Consider the following 24,960-nt stretch of genomic DNA (forward strand, 5'->3'; position numbering starts at 1 on the left):
ATAGGGTGACAGAAGCTGGGTAGCGTACCCAGATGTATACCACATGCAAATGGGCTGTGAAGGTTTTGCCAGAGCATAAAGCCATTTCTGAATGTGCTGCCCTCAGAGCCCCTGGTGGCATTCTCCTTGTCATGGCTCCTGGGATGCACGTACGCACTCATACATGCACAACCACCAACACAACTGTGACTGGAAAAGCCAGACCAGAGACTTTAATTAGCTAATCAGCTAGAGTTAAAAAATCCATGTTAACAAGAGGCTTTAATGGTGGTGAGCCATACACTGGCAGTGAAACAGTGATGATTTTAGGTGCTGTGTAACTCGGCTAGAACCTTCATAGAAGCTAGTAACACTGCCCTGCTTTCATTGAAATATGTGGTTACATTCATTTCAGTGAGGGTTTGTTGGTTTGGGGTTTTTTTCCCTCTTGATGTTTGATCAAGCATGTTGTTATTCCAAACACCGCAATCTCCTAAGGAAGGAGGTGGTGCACAGGCAAGAAGATAACTGTGCTGTCTGCTGCTGGGCAGGTAACCATACGTTCAGAGAATCTGAAATTATTCAGACCACTTAGAGTTCCCACATCTTGGAACTGGAACAAGAGCTCTCCTGCCTGTGGAATAAATGGTAGGCACACACTCTCTGTTTCTCTAGCTAGTGCAGCTCTTCTGCTGACTACTAATCTTTCTGCATGTGAGAGTCAGACTGCTGTGCTTGAAATCTATACCTCCCTAGCCCCCCCTACCTCCCACCAGACATTTACTCTGCCTGCTCTACATCTACCTCTCTTTTGAGGTGCTTCTCTCTGATCAAGGTCCTTTCTGTCTGGTGCATGCCCTTTCCTCTTCTCCATATAAACATTTTCCTTCAGTCCCTTCTCTGTATCCTCTTGTCCCCGCTTTGTCAACTACACTATGTTCTTGATTCCACTGCAACTAGATCACTCACTCCATATGCCCCTGCTGCTTACCTGCTTATTCTCATCTTCTTCTTACGTGCCACTCAGACCATCTCCCATAATTTGGTCAGGTGGCCTGCGGGTTGTGGTGAGAAAACTGTCTCTGAAACTCTCTTCCTTCTCAACCAGTCATGAATGGAAAGTACGGCAAATGGAACCACATGAGGCTCAATTTCATCTGGAAATTTCAAACCTGTGATGTTCAAATAGTTTAATAAATTCCCCATAACACATTCCTGTTCTCCCTATAATACTCAGCTGCAGGTTTCAACTGAACAGGCATCCCTACCTTGGCATACATCTCCATCCTCCGTCTGCCTGGCATTGTGAGGTTCAAAGCAGTGACTAGCTAGCGTATATGTTATGGTCATTAAATGCATATTTCCTGGTTCTGTGCAGAATGAAGATTTTTTGAGATGGTCAACATAACCTTTTTTCAAAGGTATTTTGCTCAAAGTGTATAGTTTCGTAGCTCAGTATTAGCTGAGAGCACTGGTATGCACACCAGTTTCCTATTATTGTCTTGTATACTTCCATACTTATCAGGAGAAATAGTTAAACTGGCATTTTATAAAAGTACCGGTTCTCCCACTAGAGTTAATATACAGTATTTTCCCAGATCCTTCATGTCTCAGTCTCACTTTTAGGCCCAGTCTACGTTCAGAAAATTTGCACCAGTGTCTAGCTACGTCCGTGAAGCTACACCTCATTGCAGACCCCTAATGTAGGTGCCCTGCACCAACACGAACCGGGGTTTATTCCAGTGCAACTTAATCTAGTGGCATTAGGGGTCTGCACCAGTATAGTGCAGTTTTGTACTAGCACAGCACATCTACATTAGGGTTTTGTCCTCATGTGACTACATGGATGTAGTTTCACTCATGCAGATTTCACTCATGCCTTAGTATAACCCATCTCGCATTTCATTTTTCTCAGTTGGTGATGAGCTACAAGCATTACTGCCTAATTTGCAAGCAAACAAATTAACTATTCATTAAGTTCAATGGCACTACTTAGGTGTGTCAGTGTTTGCAGAATCAGAGGCATTACTAGGTAGGGAACTGCTTGTTGTAAAAGGTGGGTAATTCTCAATTTTTGATGAAAATGTTTCTTGAAAAATTGAAATTGAGAAAAATTTGACCAACTCTAGAAGTCAGTTAATTTTTAGGAAAATGACTTTGTTCACAAATAATATTTGAGATCAAGTGATATACTTCAAATCTTTTAAAAAAAATTCCATACTTGAAAAAAAAGCAGCAAAGGCTGGTGGTGCTAGAACTTCTTTCGTCATGATATGAAGGAATGACAGGAGAGACCTTAGGAAAAAAAGTGCAATGTGATATGTAATATTTTTGACCAGATTTCCTTCCCCTTCCACAAGGTGAAGGAGAGACATGGGGTGCAGAGGTGCTGACGTTGTGGCTGGGGAATGCTGTTGAGGAAGAAAACTAAAGTTAATTGGTAGCCTTTTTCTTCAGATGATCGTTTTAGGATTTACTTGAGCCCCCTTGGGGTAAAATATCTGTAGAACATCACTGTTGTGTTCTACATTTTTCTTTCAGCAACCAGAACCGGGGTTCTCCTCTTATAACTTGGATATGGGCAAATTTTAAAAGAATTATTTTGAATTTTCCATCTACAGTCAGCTACGGGCCCAATTCACTGAATGTGCAAAACAGATCTGTAGCGGCAACTTCAAATGTGGTGCACTATTGGACTAAGACCAAGCATGGGAAATTTCATCCCAAAATTAGTTTTTGTGAGAAATTTTTTTTGATCAGCTCTACTCAAAACTAACTTTATTATCCATAATACAAAAATCAAAATGTTTTGACATTATCAAAATTAAACATTTCAACTTTATTGAAGCAAAATGTTTAAATGAAGTTGAAGTTAAATGTTTTCCCAAAATAAAATTTCAGAACTTTGTTCTGATTTGGAAGGGAAAAAATTGAAATTTCAAAATTTTCCACAGAACAGGAATTTTGGGTCCTGACTAGCTGGAGTTACAGTCTTGAGCAGTTAATGTATACCACCACCCAAGGAACACTGAGACTAATTAATCAATCAGAAAATAAATTCCAGTTCAAACTACACTTTGATAAGAAAGTTGTTGATTTCCTGAGAAATGTGTGAAGAATGAAACAGCTGTACTGAGGTCTCTTAAGTGATCCTCACTGGGGCCTACCAAAAGGCTACAAAATAGCACTGGAGCCAAGGCATTTTTCATCATGTAGGTGTATTCACTGTTATGATAACTATAGATTAGTTCTGTTTTGATAGTGTTGTCCTACTCTCTGCTGATAACAAAACTTTCACACGATCAGTGTTTTTCATTAACTTTCTTGCTAGTGTCGGTGTTGTTTCCTAGGCTTCTCTTGCAACTTGATCTTTTTCAGGAACTTGCACAGATCTGAAGACCCTTTATCTCAGATGTGTGTGTCAAGACATGGGAGGAGAAAGAGAAGAAGGATCAGGCTCAAAAGCTTTCTACAGATCATCCTTTCAGCATCTGTTGTCTTCACCTCCTGGAGGAACAGTTACAGTTCTGCCCTCAACAAAAAGGTGACACAGTTTAATTTCACATATCACAAGACACTGAATGATTTCCCAGTAGATCTCAGAATGGAGAAACAAAGATCCCATGGTGAAGATGCTGAGATTTTTATGGTGGTAGGCACAGTATAAAGCTATAGAGCGACTTCACCATAGACCACCATGCATTACACCATTATGGCCTTGTCTGCACTGGCATTTTTCTTCAGATTCTCATTTGAAGAGGGACATGTTGCCAAAGTCACAGCTTACCAGATGTCACTCTCTGGCAACTCCCTCTGATGGATACAAGGGATGGACTGGCTTTGGAGGTACCCGCCTCACTGCCAGAGAGATTGTGGTTGTGATGACAGCAGGTCCTTGCAGGCGGGAGAAAGTGGATAGAGGAAATCCACAGTTTCAAGAGGTCCCAGGAGGACAATATAAAAAAGGCTACAGAGTACATAGCAGCACCCCGACATGTCCTGAAGATTAGTCGTCATCCCTGCCTGTGCAATTGAACTTTATATACAGGCAGAGAGCTAAGCAGAATGTGTATAAAATTCCACTGAGATGGGGTCAAGAGTTCAACTCACTACCCTTGCTCCCTTACATATTCACACAACACTTCAGTTATTTCAGGAGTAAGAACTGAAGGTAGCTTTAAAGCTGTCTTCTGCCATTTTTGCTGCAGGGGTCCCCTTTGCTGTCAAGTTCAGTTAGCGTTTGTTTAAACAAGAGATGTAGATACCTGATAAGTGGCAGCACCTGGCTTAAAGATGCATTATGGACAGAAGAAAGTAAACAAAGCAGCTTTAAGATTCCGGTATGCAGAGGTCAGGACAACATCTGTTTTGCCTTGTGTACATATTCATACACCGTTTGCAGTTCTAGAAGTCACTCAAGCATCTAATAACTTCCTGCTTCAGGTGATGCTTCAGCAGATTGTTTTCCTCTCCAGTTTACTCGGGATTTTTCTAGCTTTGACAAAGTGGCTAAAGTATCCACAGATTCTACATGCCACCCCAGTATAATTGAAATGTCACAGCTATCAGGCTGGAAGCCAGTGACAAGCAAGGTTAACAAGATTTAACTAGAATTGTGTGTTGCCAGTATTTAGAAAATATGCCATACTGGCACTATTGTCAGATACATTAGGTCTGCAGGTAAGTCATCTACCAAGCTAATGCTTCTGCAGTTGCATTCTATAATAAATGCAGTCTGGTCTTCCTCAAAAGTTTATTCAAATAGTTTGTATTTTGGATGGTGGTGTGGCAGAAGTAAGCTGCAAAACCACCATTTTCACTGATGCAAATGTATGATCAACCATTGAGACAGCAATGGTTTGCAAACCTCTGAAAACAATGCAAATGCAGGAACTTTAATTTTGCATTTGAGATTCTTTGCCCACAATTACCATGTTGTGGAATACTCTTAGGACCTGATCCTGTGTGGTGCTGAGCACCTCTTGGGATGTGTTGAATGCCCTCAAATTCCAGTGTCTGCAATGATAGGGAGGATGTTCTGCCACGGACTTCTTGTATGACCTTGGATAAGTCACTTAATCTACTCTGGTCCTCTGTTCTTCATGTATAAAATGAAGATAGCGCTTCCCTATCTCATAGGGGCATTGTGAGGATATAAACAGAGGTACTTTGAGCACTCATATAGCTACCTAGATAGACAGGGAAATCAGTATTTCCCAGCAGGCCTTAAGGTCTCTGCAAAATTTGTGGGGCACTTGGAGATGTGATTAAATATAATCAATACTGTCTCCTACCACTACGGGCCAGAGTGTGGAGCCATTGCTCAGTCTGTTCTGCACTTACTGAAACAATAGTCCCACTGAAGCCAAAGGGACTGTTCTTGTAAGTAAGGCCTCGATCTCTGTCCCTAAGCTGACCCAACCAGACCAATACATGCAATGGCATATTCATATTTATTTATTCTTATTACAGTAGAATCTAGAGGATCCAATCAAGATCAGGATCCCATTGTGCTGAGTGCTAAACAAAGACTGAGTACAAGGCAGTCCATGTCTCAAACAGATTTCAGTATAAATAGTCAAGGCAGAATTATTATACCTGTTTTAAAAGCAGGGAATGAGGTACTCAGAGGTTAATTGACATGCCCAAAATCACACAGTATGTAGTAGAGTCAGGAACTGAACCAGGTGCACCTGAGTTCCAGTGCAATGCCTTAATCACAAGACCATCCTTTCAGCATGCTTTTTCTGGCTACTCAGGTTTTACACTGTCTCAGGGCTTGTCTTCATTACCAGGTTAAGTCAACCTAAGTTATGCTACGTTATTCACGTAGCTGGAGTCAACGTAGCTTAGGTCGACTTACTCCAGTGTCTTCACTGAGCTGCATCGACAGGAGACGGTCTCTGGTCGACTTCCCTTACTCTTCTCGGAGAGGTGGAGTATCGGGGTCAACCGGAGAGCACTCTGCCATCGATTTAACAGGTCTTCACTAGACCCGCTAAATCAATCCCTGCTGGGCAGCGTTGATCTCCCCGTAGTGAAGACCAGACTCAAGACCACCTATCTTATTCTTGAGGCAATGTGGGTAAGGTAATATCTTTTATTGGACCAGCATCTCTTGATGAAAGAGACAAGCTTTTGAACTTACACAGAGCTCAGGTCTGTATAGCTCAAAAACTTGTCTTTCACCAACAGAAATTGGTCCAGTAAAAGATATTATCTCACCCACCTTGTCTTCTTAATATCCTGGGACAAACACAGCTTCAATAACATTACAGATAACTTTTTTTTGCCATTGGCTCTTCTCACATCATCTTAATTTTCCCTTCAGCTTGAATGTGAAGCCTGATGATGCAACTGCAAAAAAAGATGAGCAATGAAGACATTTTGGGATATGGATTTCAGTGCACTTGAGAACAATAGCACTATTTACTGTAAGGTAATTTTGTATAGTGTTTGTTATTTTTTTATTCTCCATTGCTTGGAATATTCCCTTCGGAAGTGTGGAAATACATTTCTTTTTCTCCAGTTTGTCAGATAGTTTATTAACTTTTATTCATTTTCATTGCAATTGGGATGGAGCTGAAATTAACACGTCCATTTTCTTGTTTGAACAACAGAAACTTCAGTGTAAATTGCATCCTGTTATGCAGACATTTTTGTTCTTCCACTGATGGCAACACAAAATTAGATACAATCCTTGTGAATTAACTCTGTTCAGAAGCCAACAGAGGGAGCACAAACCTTTAGGGGTTTTTTGTGAGACTTAAAGGAAACACAATATCTTATTTTTGTATTTTCTCAGTGATGGCGTGACAGATTTTAAAACAATCTAGATGTTTAGGTTCTGAAAGACTTTCCCAATCAGATAATAACAGCTAGGACACATTTGTTTTTAAAAAGTTACATGCCTTCTATTGGAAGTGATTGTTCCTTATTTTGGAGCAACCTGGATGCTTAGTGTATTACATCATTTATTCTTTTTGTCACTTATCCTCTTGACTTTTTGTAGACTCCCTTCAAATACAATACTAGCATTTACTTTAGCTATTTTCTTATCCTCTTGCTCCTACCATCTCCACTAACCTCCACTGCGCTGTTCTTAGGTTCAATAAAATTCTACACTCACATTCCTGTCTGTGACTCAGACTTTGAATCTGCACTTCCCAGAACTCATTGTGAAATGCTGTATCTTTTGAGCATTTGGATAAAAAAGTCATCTGCTGGAAACAGGAGAGTCAATTACCCTACAAAAAGAAAAGGAGGACTTGTGGCACCTTAGAGACTAACAAATTTATTTGAGCATAAGCTTTCGAAAGCTTATGATCAAATAAATTTGTTAGTCTCTAAGGTGCCACAAGTCCTCCTTTTCTTTTTGAGGATACAGACTAACACGGCTGCTATTCTAAATTACCGTACAAGTAATGCATGAAGGTAGTTTAGTTTCTCCTTTCTTTTTAACAGGCTTTGCAATTTAGGTCCCTTTGTAGATGAAGTACCCTTCATTTTGGTTCTAAAAATGATTTCTGTGCAGTTTTAAGCTGGCTTCTTAGTTTCCCTAAAAGACAATGGATCAGGTGCTGAGCTGGGGTAAGTCAGTATAGCTCCACTGAACTCACTGAAGCTCTGGAAACGATGTGGTAAATTCTCCATCACACATATTAGATGCAGGAATCATTGGGTGAAATTTTATGTCTTGTGTTATGCAGGAGATCAGATTAGATACCCAAAGCCAGTTTTAGCAGCACAATAATGCTACCCACTAATTTAACAGGTGGGAAACTTGGTTGGATCCACAAGCTGTCATCAGAACATAAGGGACTGGACTGGGTAGGTTTTAGATTAAGTAGGTATGAGATACCAGGCAGTGCAGGTGGGTGGGTTGCAACCAAGCTATTAGCTGGTGCTTCCAGTGGCCAGTGGGAATAAAAGGTCCAACAAACAGAAAATAAAGAGACTTGGGATTTTGCTGGTGGACTCCAGATCCATGGGCATAAGGGAGACCTGAAGCCCTTGCAAACTGGAGTCCCTCTTTGGTACCTTCTGTCCCCTTTGCAGTGGGGAGGGTGAGCGGCTTCAGCAGAGCAAGCTGAATCCTTGAGGCAGGCAGGGGAGAGTCTACCCTAGCTTATGGGCTATATGATAGATGTCCCTTATACCCTGCGCTTGACACAACTATGCCTGGTGTGGGGATTAGATCTGTTGGCACTTCTCACCTGTGCATCTGTTCCTGGGAGCAAGGAGGGATTCCACTTCTTTCGTATAAGTGCAAGGGTATTTTGGAACATGTATTGTGCAAGGTTCAGGATTCTACCTATCCAGATATTTAAAACAAGTGACCAGATGCTGTAGGCTTACAAAAGCTCTACACATAACCAGCTGTGCCATATAAATCTCAGGCTTTTTTATCGTCAAGCTGTGGTTTGTTTGTGGTGTTTCATTTTTCCATCAGCTAGACATTCCTGTCCATGCCTCCTGTTTGTTGGAATCACATAAATGTAGATTTATTTATGTGTGTGTTCTAATCGAAAACATAAACTGTTTCAGCCAAGTCATCGCGCATTGTCTGAGGGGATGCACATCACAAGGTGCATACACCACAGCAAGATGTTCCTTATAACACTGCACAATTATTTTAAGTAGGTCTCTGCTTTGGGCCATCTGTTCAATATAATAATACATACTTTACACTTGCAGCAGCTTTCAGCTGACACTCTCTGACCTCTTTACAAAGGTGAATATGCATTATTATTATCCCAGCTTTACAGATGGAGAAACTGTGGCACAGAGAGGTTGATTTCTGAAGGGCACATGCTGAGTCAGAGACAGAATTAGGACTAGAACACAGGCTTCCTGATTTCCATTCTCTGTTGTTGCCTCCCACTGTTTTAAATCCATTTTTCAGTCAATTCATGATCCCACATAATACCATCTAAACTCTGTTTTGAACTAAAGGCTAACACTGTGCAATGAGCGCTCATAGGCATGGTTGACAGAATATCATGGTGACTAGGTACTATATAAATACCTACATCTACATAGGCAGAATTCAGCAAAGGGAAATGACTTAAAAGTCTTGCTAATTTTCTCACTGAAGTTCAAGGATAGGAGACTCCAATCCAGGAGATCCTGAAGGGATAGCCTGAACACTAACAAAGTAATGCATTACCTACAAACAGAACACAATGCAAAGTTTCTTCAGAGATCTATTTGCATGATTAGTCAACCATAAACCTTGCATGACGAATATGCTTATGCTTAAAACTGGGCAAATGATGGGAATTATTTGTGAAGCTTTTGTGAATTCTAAATTGCATTTCATTTCAGATATGTCAATCCCTTTACTCTGCTACAATCTATATTCGCATTTCGGTAGACACTGATGCCAGCAACTTTTATTCATATGAATGTTTAACAGGGCTCAGATTCATGCACACAGGTGTGCTCACACACAGCTAAGCATCTTTGTGTGCAATCCCAAGTAGGCGTGCTGGAAGAAAATGGAGACCTGTACATTCAACCAATATACTTGGCAAATTATGAAATGTTATCATATGTGGGATGGACACCTAACACAGCAGTTCCTCAATCAGAGGCCTGCTACTGAGACAATTGATCAAACAAGATGACAAGGTTCTGTGATTGTCTCCTTCACAAATCAGAAACACCTTTAACTTACTGTGACAAGAGAATATGGACTATAGTATCAAATGAAAACAATCAATAAAACCAAATTTCAAGGAGTTATGTCTTACTTTCTCTCTCAAAAACTAGGAAGTCGCTGGATATTTTTATGCTACCAGAGTATCACACTCCATATTGTGGAAAGAAGGAAAAGAAAAAGTTTATAACGTTCTGCTGATTTTAAGGTTTTCAATAGCATTCATCACATAGCAGTTAAGCACTTCACAGGTAAGTTAGTTATGCATTGAGAATCTCTAATGAACTTCACCGAGTCTTCTGCTCTTCACCTTTCCCTGGTTAAAGGAGGATCTGTTCAAACGGGGGTGTGTGTCTTTTGCTCTTCACCTTTCCCTGGTTAAAGGAGGATCTGTTCAAACGGGTGTGTGTGTGTGTGTGTGTGTCTTTTGCTCTTCACCTTTCCCTGGTTAAAGGAGGATCTGTTCAAACGTGTGTGTGTGTGTGTGTGTGTTTTCCTTCTTAGACCTGATCATCTTTTGTTACATCTCTGTCCCTAAAGTTCTCCCACATCTCCCTGAGAGAATCAAAACCACAGGCACCTTTTCTGTTCATACACGTGAGGGGAAACCGATCATGAAACAGAAATAATGCCGTGTGACTTAAGTGCCCAACTGCATGGTTCTGGGAGCAAATTCAGACTGTAGAATACTGGCACTGAGTCGCTGATAAAAGTGTGCTCAACCAATAAGAGAGCAAAAGCAGTACCATGTGATGTAAGTGACCGGTCACATATTATATGCATATTCAGAATATTGGGTGTTTGCAGAGAACAATTCGAGAACAGACCGGCTGAAGTATGTTCACACCAACAATTTGGCAAACGGTTTTGCAGAACAAATACATTCCTAAAAATTGTGCTCTGTTTCCAGACAAGCTGCAAATAGGAGGGGGAAAAGGCTAAAATTGCTGAATAAATTATTTCAACTGGTTTGACAAATTCTATTAATGCTTCTGGTTATTACTTTCCAATGGCTTTACACCACTGTTCAATTAATGAAGAAACTGTAGCAGAAATTAATAACTGTTCTTGATCATTACAGCAGTCTAAGGAGGGGGGTAGGCCGAGTAGCATGCACCTGATAGGTGGGCCAATATAAATGTACTCTCAGTTTCTTAACTAGCCCCTTTTCATGAGTCAGTGCCCTGGCATCTGCTCCCAAACTGTTCCCATCCTGTTCAAAAAACTGACCTGCATATAGATTGGTCTTAATGACCAAATGCTCAAAAATTCATTGCACAAGAACAGCTGAAAGCAGTTGATTGGTTTGAACTTTATTGTATGCACCTTGATTCCCAGATCTGCAGTAAAGAGGAAGGTCAGCTGGTAAACATTTGAGCGTTTAAAAATAAAAAGGGATGGATTTTCTTCTACCCATCCCTTTTATGTTCACCCTCAATGCAGAGCTGGATGTACTGAGTTATTTCTTTGCATGTAGGATTTACATCAATCTGGACACTGTGGGCCAGGTCTTCCCTCATCTGGTGTAAATCAGCATACCTCCTTTGAAATTAATGGAGCAAGGCTGATTTTGCACCAGCTGAGGATCTACTATGACTTGGTATTTCTACAAAGCCACAAGTATCCATGGCCCAATCCTGTGAGATGTTGAGTACCCTTCAATTTGCAATGACAACTTCAGTGGGAAAGTTTTGTCCAGGATCAGACTCCAAGATAATCATAAATATGGGGTGGGAAGGAGGGATGTGACACAAAAGAACGCAATTTGAGCTGTTTAGGTTTGTTCTGCTTCATGATGGTTCCAATGATTCTTGCTTGATTGTTTTAAATTTGAAATAATATTGAGAAATTAAAGGTGTTTTGTTTAATTTCATAAAGTGATGGCAGAGGGCAGGAGTGGCAATTGGTAAGTGGTGGAAGGTGTTCGGATACTAGGTTGATGGAGCCATATAAAAGCCTGGATTGGATTGAAAGCAAACCAGTAGAAATGTGATTTTCAGGAAAGACTTTTAGGAGAAGGAAGTTACCTGCTTTACAGGAAGAGAGAGGCAGTTCTAGTCATGGGACAAAGACACACAGGGAGGATTAGCATTTCTGGGGCCAAGTTGTTTTTTTGGAGGGGGGTGGGGGTTGGAGGGAAGGGGGTTGAACGTGTTGTTCCTGTATCCAGATGGCTGGTCCTTTTGGAATTAGCCATCACCATTGATAGAGAGATATCTCCCACCTAGTGTTTACAGACAAGAGGGTGGTGCAAATTATTCATTCATGCCATGGGTCAGTGAATAAACACCACAATGTACTGTGGTAACATATGAGTTTATCATATTAGTCAGGGTTGGAACACTGCTGTAGGGATGTGCATTGTCCCCTCATCAGCCCCATTGAGCCTACCCAGAAAAGATAATACCGCTCTATTACCTGGTCCCACAAAGCCCCCTGCAAGTGGATATACTCCTTTAAAAGGCATGCCTGGGGCAGCTTCAGCCTGGGTCATTCTTGATAGTGTATTTCCACTGGAGCCAAGAGGAAGAGGCCCAGTGGAGGACACATAGCAGGAGTATATCAGTGGTTCTCCAGGGCTCTTCCAGGTTCAGCAATGGGGTTTTGTTGCAGGACGGCATGATCTGGCTCCATTTATTTTCCATAAAGAAGTGTATAATAATATTAATACTTTGACATCTATGGCCCCTTTATTCCAGTTACTCCAAAGTGCATGTGGGAGGATGAGGAAGAGACCTCAGAATTCTTGATATGCAGATCATGGTGTGATCACTAGGCAATGCTTCCTCCCTGCAGTGGTGTAACTTAAGAACATAAGCACGACCATACTGAGACAGCCCAGTATCCTGTCTTCCAACAGCAGCCAATGCTAGGTGCTCCAAAAGGAGTGAACAGACCAGGTAATCATCAAGTGATCCATCTCCTGTCACCCGTTCCTAGCTTCTGACAAACAGAGGCTAGGAACACCATCCCTGCCCATCCTGGCTAGTAGCCATTGATGGACCTATCCTCCATGAACTTATCTAGTTCTTTTTTGAACCCTGTTATAGTCTTGGCCTTCACAACCTCCTCTGGCAAAGAGTTCCACAGGTTGACTGTGCATTGTGTGAAAAAATACTTCCTTTTTTTTGTTTTAAACCTGCTGCCTATTAATTTCAGTTGGTGACTCCTAGTTCTTATGGTATGAGAAGGAGTAAATAACACTTCCTTATTTACTTACTCTACACCAGTCATGATTTTATAGGCCTCTATCATATCCCCCCTTTGTTGTTTGTTTTCCAAGCCGAAAAGTCCCAATTTTATTAATCTCTCCTCATACGGAAGCCATTCCATGCTCCTAATCATTTTTGTTGCTCTTTTCTGAACCTTTTCCAATTCCAATATATCTTTTTTGAGATGGGGCGACCACATCTGTACACAATATTGAAGATGTAGGCGTACCATGGATTTAAACAGAGGCAATATGATATTTTCTGTCTTATTATCTCTCTCTTTCTTAATGATTCCCAACATACTGTTAGCTTATTTTGACTGCTGCTGCACATTGAGTGGATGTTTTCAGAGAACTATCCACCACAATGAGTCCAAGATCTCTTTCTTGAGTGGTAACAGCTAATTAGGACCCCATCATTTTATATGTATAGTTGGAATTATGTTTTCCAATGTGCATTACTTTGCATTTATCAACACTGAATTTCATCTGTCATTTTGTTGCCCAGTCACCCAGTTTTGTGAGATCCCTTTGTAACTCTTCACAGTCTTTGGACTTAACTATCTTGAGTAGCTTTGTATCATCTGCAAATTTTGCCACCTCACTGTTTACCCCTTTTTCCAGATGATTTATGAATATGTGGAATAGTACTGGGTCCCAGTACAGACCCATGCGGGACACCACTTTTTACCTCTCTCTCCATTCTGAAAACTGACCATTTATTCCTACCCTTTATTTCCTATCTTTTAACCAGTTACTGATCCATAGGAGAACCTTCCCTCTTATCCCATGATAGCTTACTTTGCTTAAGAGCCTTTGGTGAGAGACCTTGTCAAAGGCTTTCTGGAAAATTGAAGTAAACTTGCAAGTTTACCATGTGCAGTCCCACTCTTCCTGGTTCCTTCAGGCCCACTGCTTGCCTTTTTTGCCCTGCTGTGCACATGGGCTATTATACACACCCAAAAGGTATTAAAGCAGGATGAAATAGGGGTATATAGCTATAAATGCTAGAGAGATAGAAATGCTCTTGTTCCTGCTGCTCCTGACATACCTCCCATTGCCTCTTGATCTTTTCACAGAAGAGCCTTTGTGGACTTTCACATTCTTCTGCTTTCCCTGCAACATTTTAGCTGATTCACCCTTGTCTTTTGGTTCCTCTTCCCTTTTGGATCTTCTTTCCTTTCTCATTAGCTTATTCACAAATTGATATATGCCTGGACTGTATCCCCAACTGATCTCAGTGAGTACTTCTCACACTTAGAAAGGATCCTATTATGTTATACTCTGTTATAATAGGTTATACCCCCAATATCTCTTTTGCACCAATCCACTCTCACCTGAAGACCATAAGTCGTGTTAATGGCTTATTTACCCCTGTGCAGCACGCCCACACCACCGAAATCTTATTTAATCCCTTAAAACAGGGTTTCAGTGCTGCTTAGGCCTTGCCTGGGCCCTCTGCACAGGGCTGAATTTCACTAATCTAGTTTCTGCTGAAGTTGGTGGCAAAACTCCTTTAACTTTAGCTCTGCAAACTCTAAGTCAGTTCTTACAAGCTCCAGGATTTATTATTGCTGTCTTCCAACAAATACATGAAATTCACTTTAGTTCAAACCATCCAAGCATAACAACTCTAATAATTATATTTTAATAGCGTTGACTGTGTTAAAGTTTGTTGAAATCTGATATCTGACACTAGCTAATATAAGCAGTATCATCCCCTTTTTTAATAAAACTGTTACTTTAATGAGGAACTCAGTTGTACTCTGCTGATAAAGTCTAATGATTTTAAACGTGACTTTTTATGCCTATATTTATAATTTTCATTTTAACTAAGATTATTCCGTTATTTCAGAATACAAGCAGTAATGTTCCCCCATCTAAGTACATTGTGTTCACCTCAGAGAATTTAGGTAACTAATTATCCAGAACTACTGAGGCGGTTACTGTTTGCTTCCTGTTCTATTGCACAGTAATATAAGTAATGGAACAAAAATAATCCAAATTCTTTGCTCTGTATTCCAGTGGCTACTTTTGGTTATGTTGCTTGCAAATTTTTGTGTAATGAGGACTCTGGATTGGCTTAACAAGCTTGACATTGTTTTTTTTTTTGAGGGGGGGGGGCTGCAGATGTGGATTTTTACATCATTTTTAATGAAATCAAGCCCAAAAGAGGCTCAATAAACAAATGACAATGTTTGGAAAAGAGAGGAACTCATTTCCTTTGATAGGGTGCAGGGAATTTAACCAATCTGTGTTTATAATTACTGTCTGGTTTAGTTAGTGTGAAAGAATCTGCTTGTTACCCATTTATAAATAAACAAACTGGACCTGCTTTCCCATTCTGCAGCAGTCCCGTTAGTTTATTTTCTTTTCATTTGACTACAGAGCGCTTACTGTAGGCTTAATGCTTAAATTGTATTTTTGTCTAATATTAAACATATTCTGCTCTTTATATCATCATAGACTGGTTTTCAAATTTTGCACCTTGTTGTTATATTTTCTATTAAATGCTGCTGCTATATCAAAACCATTGTTGTTAGTTAAAAATAGTTTGTAACAGGGGGAAAAAATCTGTTGTCCACATTTTGATACTTGGGAATTTACCAAAGATAGCATTTTTCTTGGCAGTCTTCTGCACGGGCCAAGTTGCTACTGCCTAGTTAATTGTAAACCAAAATCAAATTAACAGCCTTTGCAGGCTTTGGCTGCTACAAATGTGGAATCTTAAACAAATTATAAATTCAGTATTTGGACCACCTAAGCTGACTCCCTTTAGCTATAATGAAAATCAGGTAGTATTTCAAAGCAATAGAAGCTCCAGCTACCTCTATAATTTAAATATTTTGTATGGAATCTCTAAAAGCTGTAGACATACTCTATGTGTGTTTAATTATTGTGAAATCTTTATATAGAAATCTGCTGGTTTTCTTTTGAAGTCTGTTGCTGATCATTTGGAGAAAATATCCAAGCTTCATGTCAGCCTTACACACCTTTTTTTTTTTTTTTTTTACTGAGAATTGGCTGTTCTTGTTTGAAATAGGGCATAAGAAATCAACATCTATTTTCATTTCCTTAGAAGGATGTAATTTAAATGGCAATTTCTTGCTACCTAAAAAGACTCTCAAAGGTGATATGTTATTTGGCAAGTGACTGCTTTTGCTTGCCTAAATAAGTATCATGATCTTATGATTTCATGAATTCTCTATTGTTATTACCAGAATATTTTTTTAGCTGGGACAGGAGTTTACCTTTGTTTTGGAAATTGCTTAAATCTGTCAGGAATTTTTTTTAAAAAATCAATAAATGCATTTTACTGTTAGATATGTGTAAAGCAGTAAGCACTTTCCAGATGTGGCTATGGATAGAAGTAAAGAAAACTGCTCTGTTCTAAGAGAGGAAAAACTGTTGACATTTCTTTGAAGTATAATCTCTTTTGTTTATTTGGTTTTTAATAGCTTCCAGCAGTTAGCTGCATATTTTTAAACTGATGTTGCTTGCATACTTATTTTCTAAGGTTTGTGAGTGGCATTCATTGACTTCCATATCTTTAAAGGCTAACCTGTATATTGATGAATGAAAGAAATTGATGAGAAGAAGAAAGTTTTAAATAGAAAAGTGCTCAGACTAAAACCTGAGATCTAAGCACTCCTGGTCTGTTATGGTATTTGACATTCAAACCTCTAAATTTGGATTTTACAAATTATTTTTTTATTTCTGATTTCACTGGTGCCTATCTGGAATTCTGAGCTTAGTACCAAATTTAAAACACCCAATTAGTACAACAGTTTTGATCGTCAATTTTCGAGTTACAAATTCTCCAGTTAATAGGCTTCCATCAAAGAAGTGAGTAGACTCTGCCTAACCACATTATATCATAAGGCCCTATTTAAGTCATCCATCAGTCTCCAATCCCTCTGCCTATTAACCCCCAACTCCCTAAAATCTGTCTTTGGAATGGATCAAACAAAAACGCTACAGTCTTCTTCCCAAAACTTTGGTGCATTTGAAATTTGGATGTGGCTCTAAATCTGGGTGCTTGACCTCATTTCTAGCATGAACTAAGATGTTAGAATATAATCACTTCTCCATACCAAGATAACTAAATGGACAAAGAGGAAGAATGACCCTATTGAAATGGCATTGGAGATGTCAGTTCTAGTTCATGTTACACACTATGTAACATTGGGCAAGTTTCTTAGCATCTGATCCAATGCCCATCAAAGTCTGACTAACTGGGCATTGGAGTAGGCCCATTGCCTCTCTATACCTCATTTATCGCAGCTGTAAAATGTGGATAATAATTTTTAACCACATTTGTATAGCGATTTTGAGATATCTGGCTGAAAATCTCTCACTAAATGCTATGAATAAAGATAAGAACTATCTCAAAGGTGTGCTTTTGTAACGTCATATTTTTAAAGTAGTCATTGTGTAAATGTGTGTATTCAAAGGAGGAGATTTAAAAGACTGGAATGGTTTTATAAGTAATGTATTATTCTAATAATAGGCTGTCCTGAGCTTGGGTGTTAGTGTAATCCAAAGCCAACTGAAGTCAATGGAAAGACTTATGTTGACACCAGTGCATTTTGAATCAGGCCCTGAGGCCTCAATTCAGTGTTTAACTTTTAGCATGTTCTTAAAGTCCCTTTGACTTCAAAGGTAAGTTTAAGCTTAAGTGCTGTCCTGAACAGGGTTGTTTTCCTGAACTGGACCTTGCATTGAACAATGTAAGGCAGTGGTGGGCAACCTGCGGGCCACGGGCCGCACGTTGCCCATCACTGATGTAAGGCCACCATGCTGCAGAGACTTAGGCATGTGCTAAGCTTCATGAACTGTGAGAAGTGCAGCAAGGTCAGCATTTGCATAGATGTTAGCAGGAGTGGGGGCGCTAAAGCGTACTTTGCATTGCACCTTACATGTACTTTACCTGCCCAGTAGGTGTAAGGTTTAATATTAAACGAGTGATTTTTTTTAAAAAAAGTCAAATGACAAGGAAGTTTAACACAAAAATCATTACAGCTGAACTGACTGGCTGAAAAAGGTTGACATTGAAAAATGAAAACTATTTTGGAAAGTAAGTGAAAACTTTTAAAAAATATATGTGCATGCTCTTGGCACTTCATAATGATTTATATAACATATTGTATGAGAATACAATTTAATTTAATTTCAAATGTAATGCTGGCTGGTGTCAAACTTGAGAAAACAGAGAGCATTCGAGGTTGAAATTTTTTTCTTCAAAAATAAATAAGGTTGAGAATAAATTTTTCATTCTGTTGAATCAATAGCTTTTATTACTTATACAAATGTGAGTGCCTATAAAATGTTTTCTGTGGAAAAAGTTTCTCTATATAAATCCAATGCAGCATTTCGGCTTCAAGAAAGGTTCTAATTGCCCAAAATACCTTAAAAATACAAACACTAATTACCCCAGTATAAATTGTTTGGTACATCTTAATAGTCTATGTGTTGTACAAACTGAGGGGGTGGGGAAGCTGAGCAAATTAACTTACTTTTGGTTTTGGTTTAGAATCCATTGCCAAACAATACTCCTTACATATTAGTAATAAATTTTTTTTAAATGATGCTACTTGAACAGTTGCTCTAGCTACATATTAAGATTTGCTCTGTTTTTCATGTGTTTTCCATCAAGGAAGTCTGTGGTTACCTTCCTGATTCTGCTGGACTGGAAAAACATAGCTAATATGGTGTGATCTGGAGAGAGCTTTGATGCAGGGGCTTTACAAATAAACCTCCAGATGCCATATGGTTTACATTCATCTCTCAATTTATTTCCTATAAATGTCTATTGAATATTCCATTGAACCAACACATGTGAAACTAGAGCTGGAAAACAGAGAGAGGTATAGAATGCTTTGTGGCAGCATGTGATTATCATATTTCTTTTCCAATATTGCTACCAGCCTTAAGTGCACGGTAAATTAGTCAAATGCCAAAGTTCTCAAGAGTTAGAGGGGAAAATAAAGAAACAATATTTTAAACCTTTTAAAAACAAACACTCCCTTTTCACATGTTATAATGTATCTTGCACACTGGAGCTGGCCCTTATTTGCAGTAATTCTGACTTGTGTGTTCAGTTTCTGCCATTTGAAAATTAAACTTCTGCAGAACTCATTTATGGGAAATAAATGCCATTAAAACACTGCAAAGGAAAAACAAATGGTAGAATGAAAAGCCTAGACATATATTTTTGCTTGATTAACTAGTCCCTTAAATCATCACTCTCTGCCCTTCGTAGTTTCCTTTCTTTCTGGGAGTCATGCAATACCACTGTAAACATTTTCTATAAGACGAGACTTGGTCAATGGGCCATTGTCCTAAGGATTGTGTTTACTCAGAAAGGAATCTCGCCATTCCAGATGTTCCCCCTTTCTTAATGGTACCATTTCTGAAGGATCATCTCTTTATGTGGCAAAAGGAGATTACACAACATTATTTAAAATCTGTTGTATCACTCTGAGCACACCATGCTTCTGGGTCTTCTGCCAAGCTAGGCCCTACTGCTCCACAATCCCATCATTATTCCATGGCAGCAGAGCAGAACATGCCATTCTAATGCATGGCCAGCTCTCATCCTGGATACTCCTTAACATGAGGGCCTTACTATAAATGAAGAGTCTAAAGAGACATGGAGTCTAAATTACCTGTTGCCACTCAAAAAAGAGATCTTGGAGTCATTGCATAGGGTTCTTTGAAAACATCGGTTCAATGTGCAGCGGCAGCCAAGAAAGCTGAGAGAATGTTAGGAACCATTGGAAAAGGGATAGATAATAAGACAAAAAATATCATAATGCCACTGTACAAATCCATGATATGCCCACATCTTGAATACTCTGTGCCGTTTTGGACACCTCATCTTTAAAAAGATATATTAGAATTGGACAAGGTACAGAGAAGGGCAACAAAAATTATTAGGGGGATGGGACAGCTTGTGTATGAGGAGAGCTTAAAACGACTGGGACTGTTCATCTTAGAAAAGTGATGACTACATAGGAATATGACAAAGGTCTATAAAATGCTGTGGAGAAAGAGAATAAGGGAAGAGTTATTTGCCCATTCACATAACACAAAAGACAGGGGTCACTCAATGAAATTAATAGGCAGCTGGTTTAAAACAAATATAAGGAACTATTTCTTCACACAACACACAGTCAGTGTGTGGAACTCATTGCCGGGGATGTTGTGAAGGCCAAAAGTATAACTGGGTGGAAAAAAAAAGAATTAGATAAGCTCATGGAGGATAGGCCTATTAATGGCTATTACCCAGGATGGTCAGGGAGACAACCCCACCTTTGGGTGTCCTTATACATCTGACTGCCAGAAGCTGTGACTGGATGACAGGGAATGGATCACTTAATAAATTTCACAAAGTTCTGTTCATTCCCTCTGAAGAATCTCACACTGGCCACTGTCAGAAGACAGGATAGTGGGCTAGATGGAGCATTGATATGACTCAGTATGGGAAATCTTATGTAAAGTTCACCATCAATAGTGAGCTTGCAGCTTGGACACTGACCTTAAAAATTGCACGAGAAAGTCCCAATGTGGGGGTTGGGAAGGGGAGAAAAAAATGAGGAAAAAAGCTTGATCTTGATTCGGGATTAATTTGTTTTACAGAAATAAATTCTTCCATAACCTTAGTCAAAATGTTTTGCCATCTTGGATTTGTGATTTACATTGATGAAAAGGAACACAACATTTTTTGTGTGGAAGTAGCACATCTGAAGCGTGGAGTTTCCCTGCCAGTGAAGAAAAATTGAAAGCTTAGCCTTCTCAATGACTGGATTTACCCATAGACCTTGGGTTTGAGTTCAGGGGGGTGAGGGAGTTTCTCACCTGCGCAGAGTGCCAAAACAAGGCCTAAACCCCACGTAAGCCCCATCACACAGTATTGGCCTTGATGCTGGAACGACTGGGTGAAATTCTAAAGGCTGTGTTATGCAGGCGGTCAGGCTGTGTGATCACACTGGTCACTTCTGGCCTTACAATCTCTGAAACTATGAAGTGTTACATAGGCCTTGCTGGCCCTCTACAGACCAAGGGTGAATTTTACCCTGAGATCCTTGGTATTACTGACCCAGTATATTACTGAATCTCTTTGTTATTTTAGCTGAGATTGTGGCATCAGACAGAAAAGCTCCATGTCTGCAGCCAAAAGTTTCATGCACTGTAACCCAAAAATAGGTTTCATCAGCATGCCGGTCATATCAAATAGCAAAAACAGTCAAGAAGACAACTTAATCCACAGATGAAAAAGTACACTAAAGTGAAGGTAACTGCATTTTTTGCTGTATGCATCATCCTTGTATGTTCTGCTGAGACTGGGATTGGGAAATCCTATATTTAACACACTGAACTTTGATGTCTTAAACAGGGACATTACTAAGATATGTTTTCTTGAATGGAAAAAAATCCTGCCTTGTATATTCTCAACCATAAAAGATGTTTGAGACACTTTGTATATATTTTCCATGTTTTATTATTATTTATGTTATTATTATTGTTGTTTATTTTATTTTATTATTGCAAAATAGAATCTGCCAGATACTGTTAGGCAGTAAGTTTAAGAGTTTCCTTAAAGAAACAAGGTAACTCTGAATGGTGGAGTATAACAGTTTTGAAAAGACATAAAAATAAACATTGGTATTGTTCTAATGGCCATGCAAAGGCTTTGACAGAAATATTGATATATTTCTTAGACATATAAAACAAATTGAATTTAAAAGGAAAACAAACTGCTGTCCAAAGAATTATATTGTATACTATTGTGAAAATGTTAGCTCTTCCTTATTCAATTGCAAGAGCAATAAAAGAGATGTGGGTTGTTTTTGTTTTACTGTTATGTATAGTAAACGTAATTTTTTCATTTTTGCAAAATGTTATCATTTCTACTAAATTTCTTCTTACTGACTCACCCCCATTTTTATCTGGTTTGGGGATTGATAGTTCATTTGCCATGCCTATCCCTCTGGATGTGAGAACATGACAGCTTTTGCCATCAAAGAGGATGGAGATTTCCAAAATGAAGAGACAAATGTAACAGATCATACAATGGTACATCAGTACTGAGAGGAAGAGGATGTAATGAAAAAAAAACCCAGCTCCCTCAAAAAATTTCCCCCCAGGAGCAAGATGTCCACTTTATTTTAACAGTTCTTAAAGCACCAAAAAGTTCATCTTAAACCTAAGAGCAGCTTTGACTTGCTGTGTCTTAAAAATGCCCTCCTTACTGGTCTCAACCAAAGGAACTCTGAAACAGGCATGTTATAAATTGATGATCCAAAAAAAGCTTGTTCTCCCTTTGGCCTTCCATGTCCCAGCTGCATTATTCCATGCTGATCCCCGATTAATACACTAATTTAAACACAAAATGCTGTTTTACTTGACCATTCCCCACCTCTTACAGCTTCAGATCCCCAGTTAACAAAATGATTTAAAACTACAGATCCTGCTCGTCCTTTTTTCTCCCTACTCCCAGAAGCAATACACAGCTCCCATTCCTGCTGTCTCCAGTGAATGCATCTCATATAACCAATCAGAACGCTAGCTCCCCGCCCAGCACCCCTGCCCTATTTCAATGATTGTTCCTTCATTCCAGCCCTCGACAAATTCCTTCACCCTCACCCAGTGGTGAGGAACCGGAACGCTAAAGGGGCTCACGTAGTTGAGTTCAGGATTCTGGTGAACAGCTCATTACGGGTCTAGGAGTAACAATGAGGAAACTCAAATGTGTTCAAAGATTAAATCAGATTGACTTTCAAGGATGCATTTTCAGAAGCTGGTCTTAAAGCTTAAAGTCTCTCATTATTTGGTAGTAGTTACACTTTCAGTCATCATTATTATTAATTACTGAGGTCCAAAGGCAGGTGCACAGTGAAGTGGAGGTGCAGGAATAAGAAGCCTTGATGGCTCCTGTAATGGCTACACAGATTTGCAAGCCTTATACTTGCTACCAGAATGTCTACACTGCTGTTTTTAGCCCCGCAGCCCAAGCCCCTCAAGCCCGAGTCCTAGTCCGGTTACATGGGCTTTGAGACTCAGAACTGCAGGTTTTTCTTTGCAGTGTAGACATGCCCTCAGAGGGATGCATCTGAGGAACAGTGTCTGCTGGTGTTATTTCTGGGGTGTTGCCTCTTAGAACTGTGTGGACAAAGGTGATTCCATTTTGCAGAGGATTCCAATATTTTGAAATTTGGCTTCGAGATTAGGAGTGAAAACCAAAAATTCCGAAATGTTCTGTGAAAGGGAATGGAGTCCCAGCTCTGGGACAATCCACCTAGCTGGCTAACTCAGAGCCAGGGACCAGGGAAACTCTGGGGTCTCCCTCCCCATCCCCACTGCCTCCCTCTAGGGCAGACTGCAGATCGGGGAAGCTCAGGCTGTCAAGGAGCTAGGCATGGGAGTTGGCCATTTACTGCCTGGGTTCTGTTAGAAATTCACAACATTGGAACCGCTCTGCAAAAGTTTCTGATTTTGCCAAATGGGCAAATTCCATTCATAGATTCATAGATATTTAGGTCAGAAGGGACCATTATGATCATCCAGTCTGACCTCCTCCACAACGCAGGCCACAGAATTTCACCCACCACTCCTGCGAAAAACCGCTCACCTGTGTCTGAGCTATTGAAGTCCTCAAATTGTGGTTTAAAGACTTCAAGGAGCAGAGTTTCATTAGAACTTTTCCAACCAACTCTGGTTCATCTTACAGACCTCCCATTTTTAAGGGCCAATCCCACAGCTGCAATCTGGCCCAATAATTAAGGTCCAGCTACAGTCACAAAAAATGCTTTCAGTGATTTTTAACCAAAAGGAGCCTCTTGCAGGCAGCTGCTCAGTGCCTCATGATATCAGCTAGGCACCATGCTCTCGGGAGCTCGCCAGCTGGCAGCACCAGCTACCCTCAACTTTCTTCACCTCATTAAATGGGGAATGGCAAAGAATCACGTCCAGCAGCACTTGCATTGCTCTCTCACAGGGTGCAGTTGACCCCTGTGCAAAGGGGCTAGTGCAAGTGCTAGGGTGTGCCTTATTCCTCATTTTGAGGGTTTAAGCAGATTTTAAGAGATTCACAGGCATTGTGCTGGCCCTCAGCACTGAGGTGAATTTCCCCCCCCTCATCTGCATCTGTGCAGGATTGGGCCAAAAGTGTGTCTTGATTATTATGAAGACTCATGAGCAAAAGTGCGCTGGCACTTTATAAGGTGTATTTTTAGTCTAATAATGCATTAGAAGTCCCATAATTTTATTGCATTACCTTGTTTTGTACTGCCTAATGTTTAGTCATGTATATGCTGCATAATTCAATGTTAAAGACAGTTTAGAAATGATTATATAGATTATAAATACTTTCTCACATTTTCTGACTGCATGATATACTGGTCAACCCATTATTTATAATGGCTGGTTTATTAAAACTACTCTGGGTGTTCAAACCTTTTAAACGCATTGCTATATAAAGTAGTAATCCTGAAACTATGGCTCTGAGGTACTTTTTTGCAAGGCAGAGGCTGGTCCAAAGATCTTTTCCCAGAATGCCCTGATTCAACACAGGAAACACTGAGCAAATTCACCAATCAGTTGTGTAGGAGCTGCTCTGAGATTCATTCTTCCCCAAATCCTGAGCAAGGGGAAGGTGAAAAGCCATTCTGGGGTCATTCCCAGCACTTGTTAGAAGAGGAATAGGAGACAGAAGGCTTGATCTTTCATTGCTTGCACCTTGTGTAGTCCATTTACACCTGCCATTTTGAGTTGGTAGCATTTGACATGCACCATATGCACTCACATTCCACGGGGTTAAACGAATGTAACAAAGTACTAGATAGTGGAGAATCACGTCCGGAGAAAGGAGAACTACCCTTTCAATTTCCTGCACTTTCCATGCAGGATTCAGCAAGAGAAGGAGACCGGGGAATAGAGAGATGTCTTCTCCCTCTCTGGACAGACTGGTGTCTGGGAGACCAAAAAGGGAGGAGAGCTGAAGAGGAGAAGCCAGTCTCTGACAGAAGACAGATGGGAAGGGAGAGCTGAAGAACCACTTTCCCATTGCATGGTGCCCAAGAGACTCAACCTGGACACCTGCTAACAT

The 24,960-nt window shown here is 40.0% G+C and overlaps 1 long non-coding RNA gene across 1 annotated transcript; it reads left to right on the plus strand.

Moving 5' to 3' along the window:
- Positions 1 to 3,374: 3,374 nt before the first annotated feature.
- LOC141991381 (uncharacterized) lies at positions 3,375 to 24,877 on the plus strand. Its single transcript, XR_012640358.1, has 4 exons — positions 3,375 to 3,523; positions 6,311 to 6,418; positions 9,754 to 9,891; positions 24,759 to 24,877. It is a non-coding gene; the product is annotated as an uncharacterized LOC141991381 (long non-coding RNA).
- The last annotated feature ends 83 nt before the right edge of the window (positions 24,878 to 24,960 follow it).

This window comes from Natator depressus, chromosome 7, assembly GCF_965152275.1.
Source record: "Natator depressus isolate rNatDep1 chromosome 7, rNatDep2.hap1, whole genome shotgun sequence".
NCBI classification, from domain to species: Eukaryota; Metazoa; Chordata; order Testudines; family Cheloniidae; genus Natator; species Natator depressus.